This window comes from Astatotilapia calliptera, chromosome 17, assembly GCF_964374335.1.
Source record: "Astatotilapia calliptera chromosome 17, fAstCal68.1, whole genome shotgun sequence".
Taxonomy (NCBI): domain Eukaryota; kingdom Metazoa; phylum Chordata; class Actinopteri; order Cichliformes; family Cichlidae; genus Astatotilapia; species Astatotilapia calliptera.
Window position 1 is genome coordinate 33,207,375 of NC_137438.1, and position 23,290 is coordinate 33,230,664.

Genomic DNA, 23,290 nt, shown 5'->3' on the forward strand with positions numbered 1-23,290 from the left:
AGTATGTTTTTATACACTCATCCATGCTGGTTTGCACACTGGTTTCCACTGCTCACTGGTGTGTCAGTCTACCTTTGTACATTAATCCTTGAGATTGAATCCTGTTAACCTTCCATATTCATTGTCTTGCAGACCTGCAGAATTATATGGTTGAACATTTTTAAACTGAATACAATGCCTTGAAATTTGCCAAGATATTCATATTTGCCTTTAGAAGAATTTTGATGATCCTTTTCTCTTTGACATAAAATATTTTGACCATGAGCAGGTTTTAAGAAACGAAGTGGAAACCTCCCGAGCTGAAAAATGAAGACAAGGCAGAAAGAGCAAAAACATGGAGTTCTTGAAATGATTTCTTGACCATGCATTCCAAAAATAAACTCAACTCCCTTGTTAAAAGGCCCAAATTTACAGCAGATGTAATCACTTGTTGTTATTTTGTTCTTTTAGGCAACCCCCGGGCCACAGACCGTTACTGGTCCGTGAGTTGTTTGGTGCTGGGCCACAAGAGTTGAGGCTCGGGTGTGAAATTTATGGTTTTCAGGGTTTTTAATCGTTTTTATCGTTAACTCGGTTTCCCTGGGTTTTTCCCATGTGTTATGAATAAATCTTCTTTTTTTGGTACCAGTACTGGTTTTATTTTGTTGTATTTATCCGCGACACCTTAAAGGCCGGTCCGTGAAAATAGTGTCGGACATTAACCGGTCCGTGGAGCAAAAAAGGTTGGGGACCGCTGCTTTAAGGGCCATGGGTACTTTGAGTGCTCCCGACTAGCTGTTTGTTAAGTGCCCTATTCAGCTATGATTGGAAGAACACAAAGCATCATCTGAAAACAATAACTACTTCTTGGTTAAGCTCTGAATTATTTCTGGGGTTTTTTTTACATTAAAGTTCTATAACCAAAGTAAGATCCAAAGTTCGGTATAGCAGGACAGCTACCTGGATCCTTCAGAAATGTTCAAAGGCTACAATGTTTAACATAAGCAACTGTTGTGATTTAGCGCTGCATAAAGAAAATTGAATTAAATTGAATTGATTTGAACAACAGACAAAATACTTAAGCTGAGATTCAAAATAAAGTTAAATGACGGTACAATATTTTGGGTTATGGTAAGATACTGCAGTAGGTGTGTACCACTCAGCAAAATTTAAACAGTATGAAAGGAGATTTTTTTTTCAAATTAAAATTTTAGCAGTTCAGTTCAGTTGAAGTGGTAGTAAAATGACAACAAAGAAAATATGCCGTTTTAAAAGTTAGTCGTCACTCAACTAAATCTAAAACTAAATGGCTAGAAAAACAACTTTAACCCTAACCTGCGATGATTGAGATACCATAATGGTTATTGGCTTTGTGTTTTTTATGTATTTTTTAAAAGGATTTTTAGATGTTTTCATTCTCTTGTAAAATGATTGTGTAAAATAGGTTCAATCTTGTTAAGATGATATTAATATTACATTATTGCAAGTTAGCTAATGCACAAATCAGTCAGTTAAGCAAATCATGAACTGTCTGTCTTTCACACACAGTCTATAACTAAACACTGTATGTGTTGAGCATGTTAACATTAGCATGTGGATGATCTGGTTAAGCAGAGCTTCAAAGACCTCATCTTGCTCAACTTGCTGCGTTGCTGCATTTTGTTATTTTTCATGCTACGGTTATTTTAATTAATCATATTTTAATAATATACATTCTGATTTCATGCAGTTATTTGATCACAGAATGTAAACCAAATGGAGCCCTTACACATGTGAATCTCACATTTCACTCTGACCAGTGTGTGTGTGTGTGTGTGTGTGTGTGTGTGTGTGTGTGTGTGTGTGTGTGTGTGTGTGTGTGTGTGTGTGTGTGTGTGTGAGATAAAGAGAGAGAGCACAAAAGAGAATGGATAGGAAGGCATTACTATCTATGCTATTGCCTTAGGGTATAAGCATACAAAGATTCCCCCTGTGTACACGCACACACACACACACATTTGCACTGGAGTGCTGCTGGGCCTGACCCTGTTGTGTTAACCCAATAGCATAGCTGCAATAAAACTGATTAGAGAAGTCTTCCCCTGCTGCTCCCAGACCCTGCTGCTGGACTAATGGCACAAGTGGGCCCCTTAAACTTTCCACAACATCTGTGCCAGTATTGAACCGTAAGGATGGATTGAGCACCAGGGCCATGAGGTATGAAGGGAGGAAGCCACATAAGACAAACTCAAATATAGAACAATGGGCAGAGTTAAACATAGTTGATACAACAAAAATAGATGACTAGATATTCTTAGATTTGGCCACTTTATTAATGTCCTACTTTTCTCCATGCTGTAGAGCACAGGAAGGCCAAGCCAGCTGTTCTTCTATTGTCCAGGTGCTTAAAAGGATTACAGAGGTCCACAAGGCTAGGCACACACACACACATACTCATACCCATCCAGGCACTCCCATGCACAGATTTTAGCTAAAACTTCAAAGGCAGACTGAGAAGCTCAAGGACACATCATCCCTCAGCTTTATGGATAAGGACTAGAGCCATGCTTGGCCAAGCATGCACATGCTGTGTTACTGGGTTGTTCAATATTACCCAAAGGTGTAAACAACCAGCAGAAATATGCTACAGCAGAACAACCCCAGACAATCTACAGTTGTTGTGATATTTATTAAAACAAATTATAATAATCTAACACAAACTAACATTATTCATTTTTTGTACTTTATTTTTGCTTCATGCTTCCTTAAAATAATAATAACACATAGATAAATATACTCACATCAACCGTGTGAGATACTATGAGAAGCATAATTTGTCACTAATTAAACCTTTAATGAATTTGCTAACGCTTTACAGTTTTGCTCATCTTCTATAATCAAGTCTCTTGTGGTTCCATCTGACATGAATATATGAAACCCTTTACTTTCCCTTTTTTCTCATTTATTTTTGTCAGTGTGGAATTTTTTTTAAACTTTTTTCCAGTCTGGAGCGCTTTTGATATGTAGCCTATTCTCGTTCAGTCTGGAATTGAAAAGAAATATTTTATGTGACCTTTAAACTGGACAATTACACAATATACTCGCAGAAGTATCAACAGATGGAGATGGTAATTTTCAAAATTAGAACATTTTGGTGATTCTGATTAAAGCCCAACCTTTTCAAGGAATTTATTGTGCAAATAGAGTTCTGTCATTATGGCAACCATGACCTTGAGTAACTTGTTATATCAAAATAACTCTTAGTATAATCAGCAATTGCTATTAATCATGCTCCATTTCCTTTCTGAAGAATACTTTTTTAGCGTCTCACTCTCTTTTTTTCTCTCACTCCTGTGTATTTTTAAAAGAGTTACACATTAAATCTACTCATTTGAGCAGTGGACACCGATGGCACACAGATTGTTTGCTTTGGCAGTAGCGTATGTTAAATCAACACAAACTATTTATGATCAATCGTCACAAACAATACCAAATTTTCCAACATTAATCCAATTCCATTAAATTAAACTTTGATCATTTTACTCCCAAACAATTTCAGCAGTTTGTCTAACAGTTACCTTTTCTTTCATCAGAGATTGATCACTCAACTCTAGTTGGAACAAGTTCAGGTATGTCCTGCTGCCCTGCTGGTAGACCCAGGACACAATGGAGACATTATATCGTTTATGTCTTATATATCTTTTATCTTGAGAACATCTCAGTATTCCCTCATAGGAGGAGGTGGTGGATGGGGAGAGGGAGGTCTCGGCTTCTCTGCTTAGGATGCTACTCCCGCGACCGAGCCCCAGATAAGTGGAAGAAAATGTATAGATGGAAGAAAATGTATAGATGGATGGATAGATGAACAACTATGGCTTGTTTGGAAGAGCTGTTCTTGAAAAATAGCACGGTAACACAACTTAGGTTTCCAAAGTTGTATCTGAACACCTAGATGTCTGGAATAAAGTTTTTTTTGGACAGATGAGACCAAGGTGAAGATGTTTGGCCATAATGCAAAGAATCACATTTAGTAAAAACCAAACACAACACATATCGGCACAAACATCTTATACCAATACTAAGCACGGTGGTGGCGGGGTCATGATTTGGGCTTGTTTGGTAGCACACACCTCTCACCTTGCAGTCACTGAGCTGATGAGGAACTCTGTATGCCAAGGTATAATAGAGTCAGCTATGAGGCTTTATGTCCGACAACTAAAGCTGAAATTTGGCCATGCAGCTGAATAGTGATTTCAGTCACAGCAGAAAATCTACAATAGAATGGCAGAAAAAGAAAAGAATCAAGGTGCTGCAATGGCCCAGTCAACCTGACTCAAATGGTTTGGCGGGACCCAAAAAAAGCAGTGCATAAAAAAACTGCAAAGAATAAACTGAAGCAATGCTGTAAAGAGGAGCAGGCCAGAATTCCTCATCAATGATGTGAAATACAGATAGTAATGCAGAAAACGATTAATTCAATTCTTTGCTTACTTTGCTAGTTTATGTGATTGCACGCTTATAGGTAATCGAAATTCTAATTTTAAGATTTGCAATTTTAACAAGTTTTTCCTTGCTCATTGTTTACGTTACCCACATGTCATTTTCCCTTGCTGAATACACTGAAATGTTAATTTTGAAACTTTTAGTTCAGAAACTTGCAGGTCCTCCCTTTTACTTTTACCTCTTGTGCATGCACTTCCTCCCTTTGCCGAGCACAGCACTTTTGATTTTTATCTGTGCCCCGCTCTGGTTTAAAAGGCCTTCCCTGTTGTGAATTAATGTGGCCTTAATCTGGCGCCCCACACATGGTGATAAAGCAGTGTAAGAGACAGAGCATGTTCGGTCAGAGGACACAAGATTAGTCATACGCCACTGAGCCCGAAGTGGGGTCTGCAGTGTTGCCTGCCGTCTCACTTCTTGATACCAGCTGCTGGTGCCCCCTTTCTTGTCTAATCCTGACTGTGGGACTAAACCTTTGCCTGTCAGGAAGATAAAAAGTGTCTTTTGTCACCGTGATCATCCTTATGTCTGTATATTAAGGTGCTGCTTATGCAAACGTGCTAACGGTGTGGGGTAGTAAGAACAGGGGGGAAAAACCCAACAGGCCACAATAGCTCCATCTGGAAGAGAAGGACACAAAAGTACACCTGTTAAGGTAATATCCTTCAGTCATGTAGCTTGAGTTTGATTTTGTACTTATAATCAGACCTTTCTTAGCAGTTGGAGAAAATTGGGGCCATATACATGATCAATCACAGACACCAGACCAATGCTTAGTGCATATTAATTCCTTTACAAGCCAGGAGAAACATTCACTGAGATGAAGGCTTTGTGTTTGCCACACTGCATCCATTACAACAGGGGCCTGAGCCCATGTAGTGAATAAGCACAGTGTATTGATCTCAGTCTACGGGTTTGCTGGTCTAACTGGCAATGGGTTGTCCTTACAGTCAATATGCTCAATAAGTTACACACTATAGAACATAGAGTAATTTGGCAAATCCCAAGGAACACAGATCTATAGTGGGCAAATCCATATAACAGGTCAGCTGGGAATTTCTGTAGTACAAATGTAAATGTCTATCCTTTAATTACTTGTTTTCTTAATCATAGTGTAACTTAGAGCAAATGACCTCAATACCACTTTTCTACATGATTCATGTTAAACTGCAAAGTCATTACAGTCTTGCAATCGTGTAAAGGGTCACATACACGACACCTTCTGCAAATATAAAGCAAGGTTTCTCTCTGAAAATACTATGTGCTCTAAGTGACACATGATATGATATTGATAGAAAAAATGTTAGTTCCAGATTGATCATAATATCATTTATCATAACTCCTCGAAGACATTGCCAAAAGTTGACAGTTGCGGTTCTACAGACATGTGACCACTAACCATGTGACATTAACTTGTGTGCCGTTTTAGATTTGTGCCAGTCATGGTGACAGTGTAAGATCAAGTGTATAAGGCCCCAGTCACAAAAGCTTAGAGAGTGATAGGCAACCATCTGGCTGCCACCAACCAGGAGGGGAAAAAATGAGTATTCATCAGCTGGTTAGGAGTAGTTGCCCTAAGTGGATGGCATTCGCAAGGAACATGAAATTAAATGGAAGAGACGGCCTTGTCTACAAACACTGTCCAAGCTACTCTGCAAGGTGTAATGAAACTAAAGCTTTAAGGCACAAGCTTTAAAGCTTGTCCCTTAAAGGAGATGCAAAATTAAAAAGATACTTCCTTAAACAGATCTTTTATTTCCAATATGAACTCTGAATTTAATTTAGAAAGAAAATTAATAAATGCAGAGGAGAAGAATTTCAAGTTTTGTTGTCACATTATTTTTGGTGACATTTGGGCACCTAAGCCTGAATAGGTTTTGAAAAGGATGTTGTTTGGGACTTCAATACATCATGTCAAAATGTGTCTGGCTAAAAGTCTAGCGTGCAAAACCAACTAATGTGGTTGTTTTATGAAGAAGGATGACCTCCCACAGAAACACACATTTTGAATGCCGCAATTAAATAAAAATACTCCTCAAGGTAAAATCTATTGTACATTTTAGCTTTAAGGGGATATGTTTTTGAAGACTGAGTGTTTCAGGCAAAGCAATAGTTGCCATGGCCTGCAATGACTTTGCCAAATTCTTCACTGAAAAAATCCAAAAAATTAGACAAGCAATTGGTACATCAACAGCAGATCCAGGATATGTACTGTGTCCACCAAAAAACTGTTTAAACACCATGAAACAGTTTCACCCGATTAACAGCAAAGACCTGGAGGACATCTTAGGTCAACTGAACTCCTCCTCCTGCTGTTTAGATGTCCTGCCAACAAGTTTTTTCAAAAAGGTCTCAAAGACTTTAGAGTCAGACCTGTTACAGATCGTCAACTTTTCTTTATTATCAGGTGTGTTTCCGGAACCACTAAAAACTGCTGTAATCAAACCTATACTGAAAAAGGACAATCTTGACAAGACACAAATGAACAACTACAGGCCGATCTCAAATCTCCCGTTTTTAAGTAAGATCATTGAAAAAGCAGTTTCTCAACAGCTCAGTTACTTCTTAAAACAGAATAATTGCTACGATGCCTTCCAGTCAGGTTTTAGACAGAACCACAGCACTGAAACCGCTCTGACCAAAGTGTTTAATGACATATGTCTGAATACAGACAGTGGAAAAATGTCAGTCCTAGTTTTACTGGATCTCAGTGCAGCATTTGATACAGTTGACCACAACATATTACTCAAACGACTGGAGAACTGGACAGGTCTTTCAGGAACTGTACTAAACTGGTTCAAAACATACGTAGAAAACAGGAAATACTTTGTATCAATAGGTAACTTCACATCTGAGCAGACAAGTATCACATGTGGAGTTCCCCAAGGTTCCATCTTGGGACCCCTTCTGTTTAACATCTACATGCTCCCACTGGCACAGATTATAAACAACAACAAAATAAACTATCACAGCTATGCAGATGACACACAAATATATATCACAATGTCACCAGGAGACCGAGGCCCTGTACAGGCTCTTGGTAAATGCATTGAGGAAATCAATGACTGGTTGTGCCACAATTTTCTCCAGCTAAACAAAAACAAAACTGAGGTAATAGTCTTTGGCGCCAAAGAAAAACGATTACAGGTCACCAGAGAACTTCAATCTATACATCTAAAAACCACAAACCAGGCGAGAAATTTGGGTGTAGTGATGGATGCAGACTTAAACTTAGAAAAACACATTAAGACAATAACAAAGTCAGCTTACTATCACCTCAAGAATATATCAAGGATAAAAGATCTGATGTCTCAACAGGACCTGGAAAAACTAGTCCATGCATTCATCTTTAGTAGGCTTGATTACTGTAACAGCATCTTTACAGGTCTACCTAAAAAATCAGTCAGACAACTACAGCTCATTCAGAACTCTGCTGCTCGAGTCCTCACTAAGACCAAAAAAGTGGACCACATCAGTCCAGCTCTGAGGTCCTTACACTGGCTGCCTGTCCGTCAGAGGATAGACTTTAAAGTTCTGATGCTGGCCTATAAAGCTCTGAATGGTTTAGGACCAAAATACATCAATGACCTCCTGACCCAGTATGAACCATCCAGATCCCTCAGGTCATCTGGATCCGGTCTTTTATCAGTTCCCAGAGTCAGAACCAGACACGGAGAAGCTGCATTCAGCTGCTCCTTATATCTGGAACAAACTCCCAGAAAGCCTCAGATCAGCTGAAACACTCAGTTTATTTAAATCCAGGTTGAAGACTCACCTGTTCTCAGCTGCATTTGAATAAAGCACCAAATCCACACTTTAAGCTTAAATTTCAAAACTTACATTTAACTACTGATTTTATCTACTGTTCTGATTTTATCTGTTTTGATTTTATATACTGTTGTTTGTTTGTTTGTTAATTAGTTAGTTAGTTTATTTGCTTGTTTTAATCAATTTTAAATCATGCTTTTTATTTGTTCTTGTTTCTAATGTCTCTGTAAAGCACTTTGAATCACCTTGTTGTTGAATTGTGCTATACAAATAAACTTGCCTTGCCTTGCCTTGCCTTGCCTTGCTGTTTCTAGAAAATGACTCTAATAAAACCATGGTGAAATGTTTTTCAATTTATTCCACATTGTGGATTTTATTTTGTTTTGTTTGAATCTGCTGGACAGCCGCAGGAGGTCTGCGTCTACAAATATCCCAATTGTGCCTTCTCACAATACGGCCACTTAAATCTTTTTTTTTTTCTTTCTTGGTCTTCAAAATGATCTACACACAAATAAATTTGACTGATCGCTTGATTGAGTGGGTACGCGAGTAGCACCATGCTTGTCTTTGTCTTTTTCCAAACTGACTAATAAAAAATTTACTGTCCCCTTGACACCCATACGAGAGTGAAATATTGCTTTACGAGAAGAAGATGACCAATCAAAGTTGAAAGGAACAGTTTCATTTTATTCTACAGCAAATCCAAGATTTATCTGAAGAAAAAAAGCAGCAGCAACAACAACAACAAAAAGCCGAAATCACTAACATGAAATAGGAACAGTAAAAGTTTTACTTACTTATTGTGGTGTAGGTGGTACACAATATGTATAAAATGATAAATGGTACACATTTTTCTGTTCAATAAAAAGTAAAAGAAAAAGAAAAACTTTAGGAGGAATTTCAGGAAGAATGTTTCTAAAATAACATTGTGCGCCAGATTTATTTAGCACTGATGTATAGAGCTACTGTGGGTCATTCTGTGTATTACAGACAGTAAAAAGCAGCTTGAACACAGATGGTTTGGTATATGAACAAAGTTTTGTCACCAGCTCTGTTATGACCCCAGAGGTCAAAGAGATGGAAGGATCAGATGGCCTCCGTCTTTAGAATGCTAATGAGGATTGTGTCTAAAGACCCGCTATACACAAGGATGCATCTATTTTTAAAGTAGCCTAGCTAAAAGAGGATTTTACATTGACTATATATTACTGACCTTTAACCTAAATTATATCTCAAAAATTTTACTTTTAAGCTAATATTATTTTATTCACCACTAAAGTCATAACACACCGGAGTGTGACACAGCTGGTGTTTGTGTAATATTTGGTTTTGAAGCTTGGTGGCAATAAATGAAAGGTTAGCTAGCTAGAAGACAGCTGGCTTTGCTAGCCAGCTAGTCTGGAAGTATCGAGAGCATGAGCTGGCACTTGTGTTTTTTTATACTCCACAGACAATTTTTTCACTTGTGTAAGACAATATATTTAATGAAAACTAAGGAAATAAATTTATGTTTGTACTTATAAATGTATAGCTAGCAAACTCTTTAGCTTGTTTGTTTTTTTATGGCTCAGTCACACTATTTTATTTAATAAAATACACTGCAACCTCTTTACAATTAGAAAAAAGCACCCTGTAATTGGATTAAAATTTTGTTGCTATTGTTGATCGATTATAAGTAGATACAGCAAGCAATAGGTCACCTGGTGAGAGTAGCAACTTTTCTCTAGACAATCACCATCTGACTGAAATCACTCTCAGGCTAACTGGCAAAGGATTGCAAATAAGTGCGCTGTAAATTATGAACACAGAAAGGCTGCCAACATGTTGTAATCAGTATGGGTCTGTTGATGATGACCATGATTAGTCTCCAGTGCGTCTTTTCACAAAAGGAGACTTGACTCAGCTAGTTGCCAACTCGTTATGTTTTGGTTATATTCATATATAAAAGTAAGGTTACTGAATACCTGTTATTTTGCATGCATCCAGCATTATCAACATCACTTTTTTGTGGAGGAATCTCTCTGTCATATCTGAGGTTGGTAACAATTTGTAATTTTTAGTCCATTTATTCTATTGAGCTCAGGTTTATTTATCACCAAAACAAAAAAAGTCAGATCTCAAGGAGCTTTATACAATAAGGTGAAGACCTTAAAGTCAATTGCCATATTATTGCAAATTGCAAACCTGACCTCCATTCAGTCGTTAATTAATAGCAGACTAATTGCACTCTTATCTCCATCTTGACCCAACACACTTGATTTGCGAGTGGTCACAGATCCGGACCCAACTTTGGAGCAGTCATTTCAAATTCATAATAATCTTTAGGAAAGTTGGTCAACTACTGGTTTCCTAGTGTGACCATCACATAAAAAGATACACTATTAATTTCTCTGTAACGCTGTTACATCTACACTATTTTATTTCACAAGAGCATTGACTTTCTTTTTTTTTAATTCTAGTTCTCTCAGTATTAATTGCCATGGCCTGCTAATAATTGGTGCTAGATCCTCTCAGCTCTGATGTCTGACCTAATCTACCCTGACCCAGTTAATCATCACAGCTCCTCTCTGTCGCATCCCTCCAGGTGATCCAATCTAGCATCTGCCCTTGTTAATTAGTCATTGACAAAAAATAAAAATAAAGTTGATTAAAGTTCAAAGTTTAAATAAACACATAAAACTGCTTTGGGTGGCCTTTACTGAATTTGCAAAGTGCAGGAATTGCATTTAAATGAAAACAAAAGTCAAATATTCTGAATGTGAATATGTTTTGATACTAGCGTGACCTGGATTTAACACCGCTTCTCACAAGGTAAGCAATAAAAAAAATATCCACCCACTGGATGTTTACAGCTCCCTTTTACCTTATAAAAATCACTTGTTTTTCTAATCCGACAGCAGCCTTGTCAGTTGTTTATGGTCCAATATCGAGCATTTTTGTTTTTACTAGCAACGTGGACAGAGGGAGAAAAAAAGCACAGACAGTCAGTGTGTAGGTTTTTATTGGCACATACCAATGGTGTAAGTCATGGTGCTGTCAGAAGCATTTTACAGCACTTTGACTGCTTGTTAAAGACAATTCTCAGTCAGATATGATTGGATTTGTCATATATTCACGGCTTAATGCAGATCACCTGCATGTGCAATATGCGCCATATGTTTATCAAATCAGTCTTGTTTAAAATTAACAGGGTGCCGGGGACCAACACCTTTTTCTCCCCCCCCTCCCTTTCTTGACATCATGCTGTGGTTGTCATAGCAACCATGCAATATGACAGAGCTGATGACAGAGGAGAGCTAAGCGGAGATCTGTCACTGAAATAGCCTCATATGGGGGAGCCATGCTATAATGATGTGTATACCTGTCAGCCTGCGTATGTGCGCGCACGTGTCATTACTTCTTGTTTCTTGTTCTGCTGTGTCCACAGAAAAAGCCTGAGCATTTTTCCTTTGATTTGACCTGAGAGTTCTCCTGTCACCAGAAAGATGACAAAGGAGCGGTGTCAAGTGTGCTTTGCTGGTGTGTCATCTACTGATAGCAGACAAAAACTAATAAGGCTTTTCTGTTTCTTCACTTCACTGAAAGTCAAGGTTATGAGCAACCTGCAGAAAGACCTCGTGCTACAATAAAACCTGTCTGGCAAACAGTCTTTACAAAAAGCAGAGTACGTTTTATTTTTCAGGTCTTAGGTGTTTCAGGTGGAGGCGGTATAAGGTGACGCATTTACACCGGGGATGAACATTTCAGTTGTGATGTGTTGACTGAGTCCCCTTTTTGTGCTGTAAGGCCTGCGTGTGGTGTTCAAGTACTGGAACTGACAGTCCCTCTAGTTTATGGCTGTCACATTTTACTTGAAGTTAAACTACTTTCAACAATAAGGAAATTAAAATTACATCTTTTCAATTTTTGGCTTTTCACATTCACAATTAAATACATGATGGGACCTTGTCTTGATTAAAAGATTCTCAAACATCCATTCAAAAAAGCAATGCAAAAGTTAAAGTAGTGCCAATGATATCCTTTATGAACATAGCAAAATTTTGCTTCTGGTACTTTCAAATGGGTTTTTTTTTCAATAACCAAACAAATCCAAAAAAATTCAGCAATTGGTGGCAAAGTCATCTTTGTTAACAAGCCACAAAATAATATTGTGTAGCTGCTTATATTAAAAGAGCACAATTACAGGCTACTACAAATAACCCACCCTATAATATAGAACGAGGCAGGATTTTTACAAGTGGCATAAATGTTTTATTTTATTTTATTTTTTGGTCTTGAACAGTCATTTTCCAGGGTTTTCTGAAGGTCTTTCAAAATTTCTCTTTGGACGTTTGCAGCTTTATACCCATTTTCAGTCCACTCATTTGTTGTTGTTGTTGTTGTTTGTTTGTTAAGCCAGTTAAACACTGACCTATTAATCACTTAAGCACAAAAAGGCGCCTAACTCAAAGGATAACAGTTCAACAAAGAACCTGTTTTGAACTGTATCTTTGCAGTCACAAAAAAAGAAAATTGATGGAATTATATAAGTGGAGGAGTACCATCAGATTTTAATTCACCATGCAATATCATCTGGAAGCCACCTGATGACAGTGATTCCAAACATACTGTCTATGCAGTAAAAGCATACCTGGGTATAAAAACATGGAATGGAACATTATTAGTCCTCAACATTACGATTATAAAAGAGTGAGGAATGTCCTCCAAGAAACCTGGAGAACTATTCCTGAAGAAAATATAGAAAGAAGAATAAATGTGGTCATACTAAGTATTGATTTTCAAGTTTGTTAGATTTGTACAGGCTCTAATTTTGCCTGACATGCTGTAATTCAATTTATCGTTATGTTTGCACGTTCGATAAACTGCTGCACCTAGTTCCCTGACTCAAGAGTTTTGCACAGTAGTGTGGAGCTGAGTGGACATTGTGGAACTGTTTCACCAATTAAAGTTTCACAAAAAGTTCACAAATTAAAATATTGCCAGATATTTGTCTTATTTATAGCACTTTCTAAAATACTTTAGGACTGTATCCCCTCTGGCTGTCCACCTCAAAAACACACTGTTGGAACATGTGAACAGAACTGTGTGTTTAATGAGTGTTTTGAGATTTGTCACTTAAGTCTTGATGGAAGCACTTTCATTGTTTGACCTTTAGTGGTCAGTGTGTTTGAACAGATCATTAGGGCGTGTTGGGGTCACCCTGTGTCCCAGTGGGGAGGTGTCTTCTTTGGTCACAAAGATCAAAATGTTCAAGAGGTTTAATCTCATGAGGGTGAAGCTCTTCCAAGACAGGTCCGGTGAAGTGTCAGAGATCAGAAAGCACCACTCAACCTTCTTGCTTCCTTTCTGGCTTTCATCTTCTGGTGGTAAGTTCTATCAAAACAAACTCACCAGGTGAGATGATGTAGAGAAGGACTTTTGTTACAGTCAGAGAGACAAAATACTTGAAGGTTAGAACTGAGGTTGTCACATACACAGTATGAGGGTAAAACCATCAACATGCTGCATTCCTCCTGGTCTGATTCTTCAGCATTCTCAAGGCAGAAACATCTCACTTCATGGATTTATTGCTGTTTTTCTTTTTTTAAAAACTCTACTGCGTTGGAGCAGTGGTGCAATGCAGTAATTTTTCTGCTATGTTTTCTATACAGGGTACAGGAACTACAAGTGTGGTGCTAAAACATGCAGGCAGCTGTGCAAAATATGTCTGTGTATAGGAATCTCACCCTTTTCACACCAGATATTGCCACTATACAGTGCATGATGAAATTGCTTTTTTGCCTGATTCTTAAGCTTTTTACATGAGAAAAAAATTAAGTGTGTGAAAATATGATGTAACCAATAAAAAAAATAAAACGCTCCAAGATTAAAAGTGAGAAGCTTGCTCCGACCTCACTGCTAAGTATCTGGGTTATCTGTGAGGTTGCTTGACCTCAGAGGCAACATTTTTGTTTTATGATAATTTCAACTTGGTCTGGGCTTGCAGCGCCCATAAGTATCTTCAAGTGCTACCATGGCGAGCAAGACCACTCAAAGCTTTTAGAGCATTGAGGGATAAAAATACAAAGAGGTCTATTAGAGGTCCCAGCATCTAATCATACCAAACATAGTCACAGCTCAATGTAATAGGTCTTAATGGCAGAGCATTAGGTCCATTTATTAGGCCATTTCTATGTCAGCTCACATGCTTCGCCAGCTCTTAACATTTCATCACTATTTCTTTTCCTACACTGGCTATTTTTGAATACACCATTCAAACCAGTCATCCATGTATTTTGCTCCCAGCATTTCTAGAAAACTACAGAGACAGAATTTGTATGCACCTGTTCAACTGCTCATTAAAGCAAATATCTGATCAGTCAATTTGGTGCTAGATGGGCTGGCCTGAGTGTTTCAGAAACTGTTCTACTGGGAATTTCCCACTTTGCCATCTCTAGGGTTCACAGTGAATGTTTTTAAAAAGAGAAAACATAGATTGTGCAGGAGTTCTTTGGGTGAAAATGCTTTATGTCAGACTGCTTTAAGTTAACAGAAAAGCTACAGTAGGTAGGGTATCAGTAAAAACAATCACTTCTTACATAAAAACCTAGTGGTGTATTGCTGTGGTGGATATTTTTTGGCACACTTTAGGCCTCTAGGTTCCAATTTAGGAAAACAGGAATAACCAAAACATTAACAACTTGGTACACCAAGGTATGCAGCAGATTATCTCTGAATGCAAAACACATCTGATCTTGAATCACATGGGCTAAAGCAGCAGAAGACCACACCTGATGTCACTCCTGGCAGCTAATAACACAAAACTAAAGCAAAACCTTCGTGAACTTACCAAAACTGGTCAGTAGAAGATGTAAAAATATTGTCTGGTTTGGTGTGGACATGGGAGGGTCAGAATTTGGATTATTTATGAAAACATCCTACCTTGTGTCATTGGGTCAGTTGGTGGTGTAATGGTGTGGGGGTATTTTCTTGGCAGACTTTTGGTCCCTTTAGTATAGACACAGTATTCAAACTGGTTTCTTGAATAAATAGTCTACACAGTCACCAGATATTAATCCAACAGAGCACCTTTGGGATGTGGTGGAACGGGAAATTTATAGACTAGAAGCAAAGGGGTAAAGGGTGAGGGACAGAATGACAAAAAACCCAAAAAGTACAGCTTTGTTCTCGCCCTGCCCTATATAAGACAAATGGCAGTGTTGAGTCAGTATATAGTACATTGTATATATATGTAGTTTGTCTCCCCATCTATCGGTGCCTGTCATGCTACGCTGCTTCCAATGCATGGCAATTATCCTGCTCCAGACTGTGAAAACAATAAAACACACAGCTCCACGAAATGACAACCTGCCAGCAAAAAACTTCAGCTTTGGACAAGTACACTGTGGCTGGAAAACGTCTTGTAATAGTGTGGCTGTAATGTATGGAAACCATCAAAACCACTTAAGCTTTAGGGGGACAAAATTATGATTTAGGTGCAAAACACTTGTCTGCAATACTGACCCTGCATACTGAAAAATATGTTTAAATAGCATGTAACATGACACTAGGGATCCTGTCTAAATGTAACAAGTTGGGAGTGAGACTGGGCTATCAAAACTTTATAAAAGCTGTTACACACTTGAGTAAAATTGTATGAGAGGCTGTCTGTTGCTGTATGTGCTATTTTATCAGTGTGAAAGAAGTCTGTGTGTGAGGAAGTGAGTGCTGACAGTGGATGAGAATTCAAATAGGGTTGTGTTAATAATCCATTTAAAAAAAATACAAAGTAAATACAGTGTAAAATTCTGTAATATGTGGGATTCAAAATATGGTCTCCAGTGTAAACAAGTGAATAAAGCACCCCACTGCCTACACCTCCAACCTCCAGATTTAAAGCTCTTTAAAAAGAGTAAAGATTAATTTTGTGTTCATAAACACCAGGAGAAGCCAGTCAGAAAAAAAGTCATGTTCAGGGACACAAAAATAAAATTTGGATATTTGTGTCTGAAAACACGAAGAAAAAAAAGAAAAAAGAAAAAACACGATGCAAACCACTAAGATAATGAAAAGTAAAAACTTAAATATAACCAATGCAGTTTAGGGTTTCAGGTATTTAATCCCCATCAGTTTGCATTTTCATGCAAAAGATACCAATCATGTGCATGTAGCAAGTGTCAAATGTAACTCAAAACACGATGTCCAATTATCCCCCACAACACTCTGTAATATGGATTTATGTCTCTTTATGTCAGAAGCCTTTGTGTCCTTTTAGCAGTGTCACAGGTCATATACTTCATGAGTCACATAAGGTCAGATGGGGACAGAGGTCACATCAGAGCACATCCTTTTGTATTTATCATCATCAGCATGCATCAAGCCCACATAAAGTGATTGAAAATATTGAGAAATTCTGTGAGATTCTTACAGTAATAGTATTACTATAGTATTAATATCAACATTTTCTTTGTTATTTGTGTTTATGAGTTAAGTGAATCAATAAAAAATGATTGCAGCTCATAAGGAAAATCTTTAACAGTATATTCTGCAGCTTTGTAGAAAACTGTGAAATAATTAGGCTGCTTTCAAATTACAAAAACCTATATAAGCTTCAAAGGCTTTGTAGCAGGGAATGAAAAATGAGATATTGAATTTTAACCCGATATAAAAGAGAAGAGCATGGTGAATGTATTATTTAGTGTGTTTTTCTTCTCTACTTTTCAGGAATGAAGGATTTCTTTTTTTTTTAACTTTCAAACCGATTTATTCCTCTAATTACCCAAATAAAACCCACAGAAAGAAATTTAAGTGGCAACATCGATTTCAAGAGCTGATTCAAATTATATGAAATTGAACTCACAAACAGTGACAAACTAAAACAAGATCCATTAACTGCCACAAATTGGCACACACCCACAAAGACAGACACAGGCATACACAGTCCACGCGCATGGTGAGAAAGATTACAAAGAGAGAGCCTCACAAATGAAAATAATTAATACAGATCAACTGATGGAGTTCAATTTTTGGCACAATCGTGAGATGCTTATATCAGTTAAACACGGGGTAATTAAATGTTGCATATATTTTTCATCATCTTTGAAGATGACAAATTATACATACATTCAAATGGCACTTTATAAAGATTACTAGTTCAGCTACTCATTAATGCAATTATCTAATCAGCCAATGGCACATGGCAGCATGGCAAATGCTTTTAGGCATGTAGACATGTTTGAGACCTGCTTAAGTTCAAACTAAGCATCAGAATGAGGCAGAGAGGTGACTCGGGTGAACATAACATGGTTTTTGGTGTTAGATGGGCTGGTCTGAAAAAAAAGCTGTTGATCTACTGGGATTTTCTCACTGGGGCATCTCTATGGTTTACAGAGAATGGTATGAAAAAGAGAAAATATTCAGTAAGCTGCAACTCTCTTGGTGAAAATGTCTTGTTGATTACAAAGGTCGGAGGAGGCTGTGCAAACTGCTTTGAGTTGATAGGAATGCAACAATGACTCAAATAATCATTCCGTGCTAGCAGAAAGACACCACTAAACACAAAACAGGGCAAACCTTGACGCAAATGGGCTAAAGCAGCACAAGACCACACTAAGGTGCCATTCATGTTGGCTGAGAACAAAAAATCGCTATTTAGGCTTCACAAATGTTGTCAATGAGAAGACTGGAAAAAAATTGCCTGGTCTGATAAGCTTTGATTTCTGCTCCAACATTCAGATGGTAAGGTCGCAATTTGGCATAAACAATATGGAACAGATGAATCTACAGTAACCTGCTTGTATGAATGTGTCAGGATGGTGATTGCATAATGTGGTGTAATGGTGTGGTTGATATTTTCTTGGCACTTTTTGGGCCTCTTAATGCCAAGTGAGCTATGTTTAAATGTCAGAGTCTACCTGGTGCTTGCTAACTTATCTTCTGATAGCTGTTTTCAACAGGATAACATCTTATGCCATACAACTCATATAATCCCAAACATGTTTATTGAACAAGACAATGAGTTCCCTGTACTCAAATGCCTCCACAGCCACTAGATCCCAATCCAACAGAAGACCTTTGGGATGTGGTGGGACAGTTCCATCTCATGGATGCACAGCCAACAAATCAAGAAACAGCGTCAATGTGGATCAAAGTTTCGCCAGCACCTTGTTGAATCTATAGATGGTTTTCAAAGGAACAGATGGTCCAACCTGGTACTAGAAAGTTGTACCTACTAAAAATGCCTGTTGAGTGTATGGCTGCGTATATGCAGTAATTACAGTATAATAGACAAGATCATGTCAAAGTGTGGTATAGAAATAATTCAACATTTCTAGAAATATGTATGTGTTCTTGTTAAGAGTTGAACAAATCGACTGTTAGCATTTTCAATTCTGCAGATCAAACCGCCCCTTTCCTGTGATTAGATTAGCACAGAGAACGAAACCAGCTCAACCCTTTCTTTTCCTTCACTGTTGTTGTAATAGAAGAAGCAGATGAGTCAGCTTCTTGTGTGTGTTAACGAAATAGCACGATACTTTTCTGTTTCACAGATTAGCTTGTGAGTGGGATAGCTTATTTAGTTTAGCACAAAGAAAAGCAGAGGGGGGTATTTGCTAACCTTAAGCTAGCAAGCTAATGCTAGCTTCATATTCTTAAAAACTATGAGCGAGTAGTTCTATTACCAAAAAAAAAATGTTTTAAAAAAGTTGCTTTAACCAGAATGGTCTTTGTATTGTTTGTAAGATTGAAAAGCCTATTTTAAAAGGAAATAGGCCTTATTGAGAGATTTAAGATCACTGTACTGCACATTCCCTTTGTTTCATAGCCTAAAGCAAAAATTAATGTAGGCAAGTACAGTGCCAACATGTAACTTCAAAAGGTACTCAAATGAATAATGAGTGAAACAAAACACTGATTTTCAAGAAAGATTTTTCCTCTGGTTAATCTTGAAATGCGTTTTTGCAGCATAATGTGCAGATACAGGAAATTTGGAGAATTAATTAAATTACTAATTAAATGAGAACATCTTACACTTTTTTTTTTTTTAGTAATGTTAACTCTTCTCCCAGTTGCAGTTAGGTGTTTCTTGTACTGTTAAAAAGTACTGGAGTAAGCAATTATCACACAGTCTTACTGTATATCACGTGTTTAAATCAATGGATGCTTCACATAGCATACACAGGAAAACTGCTGGAAGTACAGATAGCTCGCACACACATACTCACTGATCAATACCACAGCAAGTAGCTGTGTTAAGGTTTTGCTGGTCTTAAGGTAACCTTGTTTGAGGATTCAGAACTGAAGCCACAGAGGCTGATAGAGATTTGTGTTATTTGTTTCGCTACATCCTTGTAGCAGGAACCCGTTGACCCCTTTGTTCAGCTGCTGATTATCTTTTCACTGGCAGACAAAAATATGTTTCTCATTACAAGCATTGGAGATTGATTGTGGTTTTCTTACCTCAGTGCAGCATGTCTGATTGGCCCGCGGTGGAGATAATTGCAAGTCTTGTTGTCTCAAGAACAGGTTCTCATACAGAGCCTCTTTCGTGCGGCTCCGTTTTCATCAGTCTCGGGGTCTTCAGGTCACAGTTTCGTTCTGCACTGCACATGCAAATATGCTCCTCAGAACAATGGTTTCTATCTTTAGTTCTCGCAGAGGTTTTAGATATCACTCATTATAGAATAAAAGGTTGGACTGTGCTGCTCACAAAAAAAAAATCATTTGAAACTGTTCAACATCATCAGTGCACTTCTCAGCACCCGAAACTCTGATCTATCCAAACTCTCTGTTGAACAAGAAGCCTTTTTAAAACGTGTCACAGTCTCCTGACGTTTAATGTCTTTCTGGGCCGGTTTGTCCAGATGCTACCTGTAATTAGGAACCGTTTCAAAAAGCTCCAGACGCACCACAACAGCTTTGTACCTCTCAACAGACAAATGCGATTCATCAGCTACGTGCCATGTCAGATTTTCAGTGACAAGCTCTTGCTCCTGAATTTGGCAGATTGTTTTGTTATATGAAAGCAAATGTTTCCAAAGTATGTGTGACAATGTGCTGAGAAAATGCAGTAAAATAAAGCAGTCATTGAAGGTGTCAGACTGATTTTGCTAGGCTAGAATTTGCAGCAAAATAATGACTTTGTGCAGCCTGCTTTTACCTGTCAAACGTATTGATGAAGAATGGATTCACAGCAGCACGTCCCTCTCCCCTCTTTCCCCTGTCTTTCCTAACAACGGTTAATAACTATAATTACTCATCATTGGTAGCTGCATCTTCAACTCAGCTGTCATTGGGTTCATTCTGAAAGTTGAAAGGTCAAGAAATAATCTTAATCATTTTTTTTTCATACCATAAGAGCATCTTTCAAGCCACACTGTGTTAAAATGCATGGAAGAACTGATTGGAACGTGATTGCATGCTTGCATGAAAGCATAAAGCAGCTGTGTAAGACTGCAAGATGCTTGATTGAGTTCAGATGAGCAATAGTGTTAAATATTAAGAAAGATAATTCAACAAATGGTATCGACATAGTGACGCTATATTTATTCTTTTAATATTTTTTAAGTTAGATGCTGCAGAACTGATCCCAAACCAAAAGTTGATGTAAGCAAATGAACATGCACATAATAAGCATGCTTTTTTGTTTTTTCAGCTCATTGAAAGTTGTTTGCATTAAGAGTACAGTGATGTATCACTGCCTGACCTCATTACCCCAAAGACCCTGCCCTCTGACCTTTAACCCCATCCTGACATTTCCGTACACTCTAGGATCATACCCCTTGTTCACTATTCTCACTACTTCAACCATTGTCTGTGAAGGTTCTCAGTCATCCAGGTCATCGTAGTCAAAGGAGCTTGCAAAGAAAAGCGTCTGGACTTCTTTAAGTTGCTTGAAGATGTTTCACCTTTCATCCGAGAAGCTTCTTCAGTTCTAAGGTCAAATGGTGGGGAGTCCCAGTTTTAAACCTAGTGGGAGAATAAGTACAAAACCTTAACCATTACACAGAATTAAGGCCAGAAAGTTTACTTGTTCATCCTCACGTAAGCTTTTGTTTTACCCCATTTGTTGATATGTGGGGTTTCTTTGTCTTTAAATTGAATAGGCTCACGTGTAGTGATCAGCAAGCTATCCTCTCTACATTTAAGTAATGTAAGAAATTGGTTTAGAAATCACATCTGACAAAAGGTAGCCTGAAATCAATAGATGAGGGCTTACTGTGCAGATGGTTAATGGCTTGTTGAGAAAGGTCTGCTTTTTAGGATTTGCATGTGAACACAATCATAGACCAGACTTAAGTCTGAAGTGAAATATGCTGTCTCTCTGTGAGCTGATCTATGAATGACCTGGCTTTGCTGGATAACTTTAGATGAAAATTAAACATTAGCTATTTTATTGAAGCCATTTTCGTTTCACTGCTGAGAGCATAAATAAATAAATGTTATTTTTCAATTTAATGTAGGCCAAAGTCACACATGCTTAGTAATCGTTCGGGGACCCCCTGATAACCTCTGGGTGCTATGGAAAAATGTGTATTCCCCAACTAGTTGGCAAGTGGTTGCTAAAGGTTGCTGGAAGCAGCAGAGCAAAATCAATCCCAAAGATGGGTGATACTTGTCGCGATCACCAGCAGTTTGCTGATGTACCTTCTGTGAGTGTTTACATAAAAAGTAGGTTGATGATCACTGTACAGTAAACATTTCTACAGTAAACATGCAGGTATGTTAGCATGCTTTCATTATGGCACTTTCCCATTTTCACCCTGCCACCCTCACACATGGCATATTTAGTAGTTAAAGTGACAGTACACAGGCAGTCAATGCTGGATGATGTTTATTAGTCAGTGAACTCCATGGAACACACATTTATATGTAGATTTACTCTGTTTCCGAGACAAAACAGGCAGTCCACTTTCTTGTAGCAGACGGTGGTGGAGGGCGTTATAACTCAGTTTTTACTCAGCAAGCAGCCAGTATGACTTTTAGTCCTTTTCCAGGGCACATGTGGAAGACATGCAAAATAATAAAATACTCTTGTTAAGGCGTTAAATCCCTACTTGCTCACATTTCTTTTATATCTAAAAAGAAAGAGACCCCTGCTGTTTGACTTTGAGCTTCATGCAATCTTTTATCCAAATAGAACAATCCAAAAGAAGAATTCGATATCTCTTTTCAAAGAAACGGCTTATGAAGGCTTGCTCCTTCCACCAGATCATATAAGCAACTAATCTACTTCCACAGAAGAGCTCTTGTGACATCAGCAGGGCTAAGGCTTATAGACACAGCTAATTTGTTTAATGTTCAGGAACAATGGGAAGAGAGGATTCACTGTGTCATCCATCAATGACTAATGCAAGGCTGTAGAATCACCTCAGCTGGGAATTAACGGGACATGCCTCTTATTGTTTGAGGGGTTCTTTACAATGAGGTAGTGATGTCATACCGGGCGTGTGAATGTGAAACGAGTGAAACCTTTTCCTCTTCTCATCAGTCTTCACCACCCTGATGGGCTGCATAGAAAAGGCTCTTGTGGGTTATTTGTGCAGTCCTTCATAGGGGGAAATGATACCATTGCAGGAAGCGTGATGTTACAGTGACATCACAGACATCTTGCTTTCCAGGCCTACAGTGCATTTTAGTGTTTTCAGCTCCTTTTTTTGTTTATTTGTTTATTTGCAGATGTTACAGATCTACTTTTTCTTTTCTCTTTTACCTCAATCCCATACCAAGGGGCAGACATCTACCTAACTGAGCCTGGTACTGCTGGGCATTTCTTCCTCTTAAAAGGCAGTTTTTCCTTCCCACTGTCGCCTATCCATCTGATGGACAACTTCTTATTATTGGGGTTTTTCACTGAAATACTGTAGGATCTTTATCGTGCAGTATTAAGCACCTTGAGGCGAGTGTTGTGATTGGGTGTAATATAAATAATCCTGAAATGAATTGAGCAGACAGTCCTGCTGGGCTGTCTTCCAAAGGTCTTGAGTTAACTTTTTTCAGCTTACACGGGTCATCCTTCACAAAGACAATCATAAACAGAACACAGATGCTTCTCCAACCATTTTGCTGGGGCATCATTAAATAA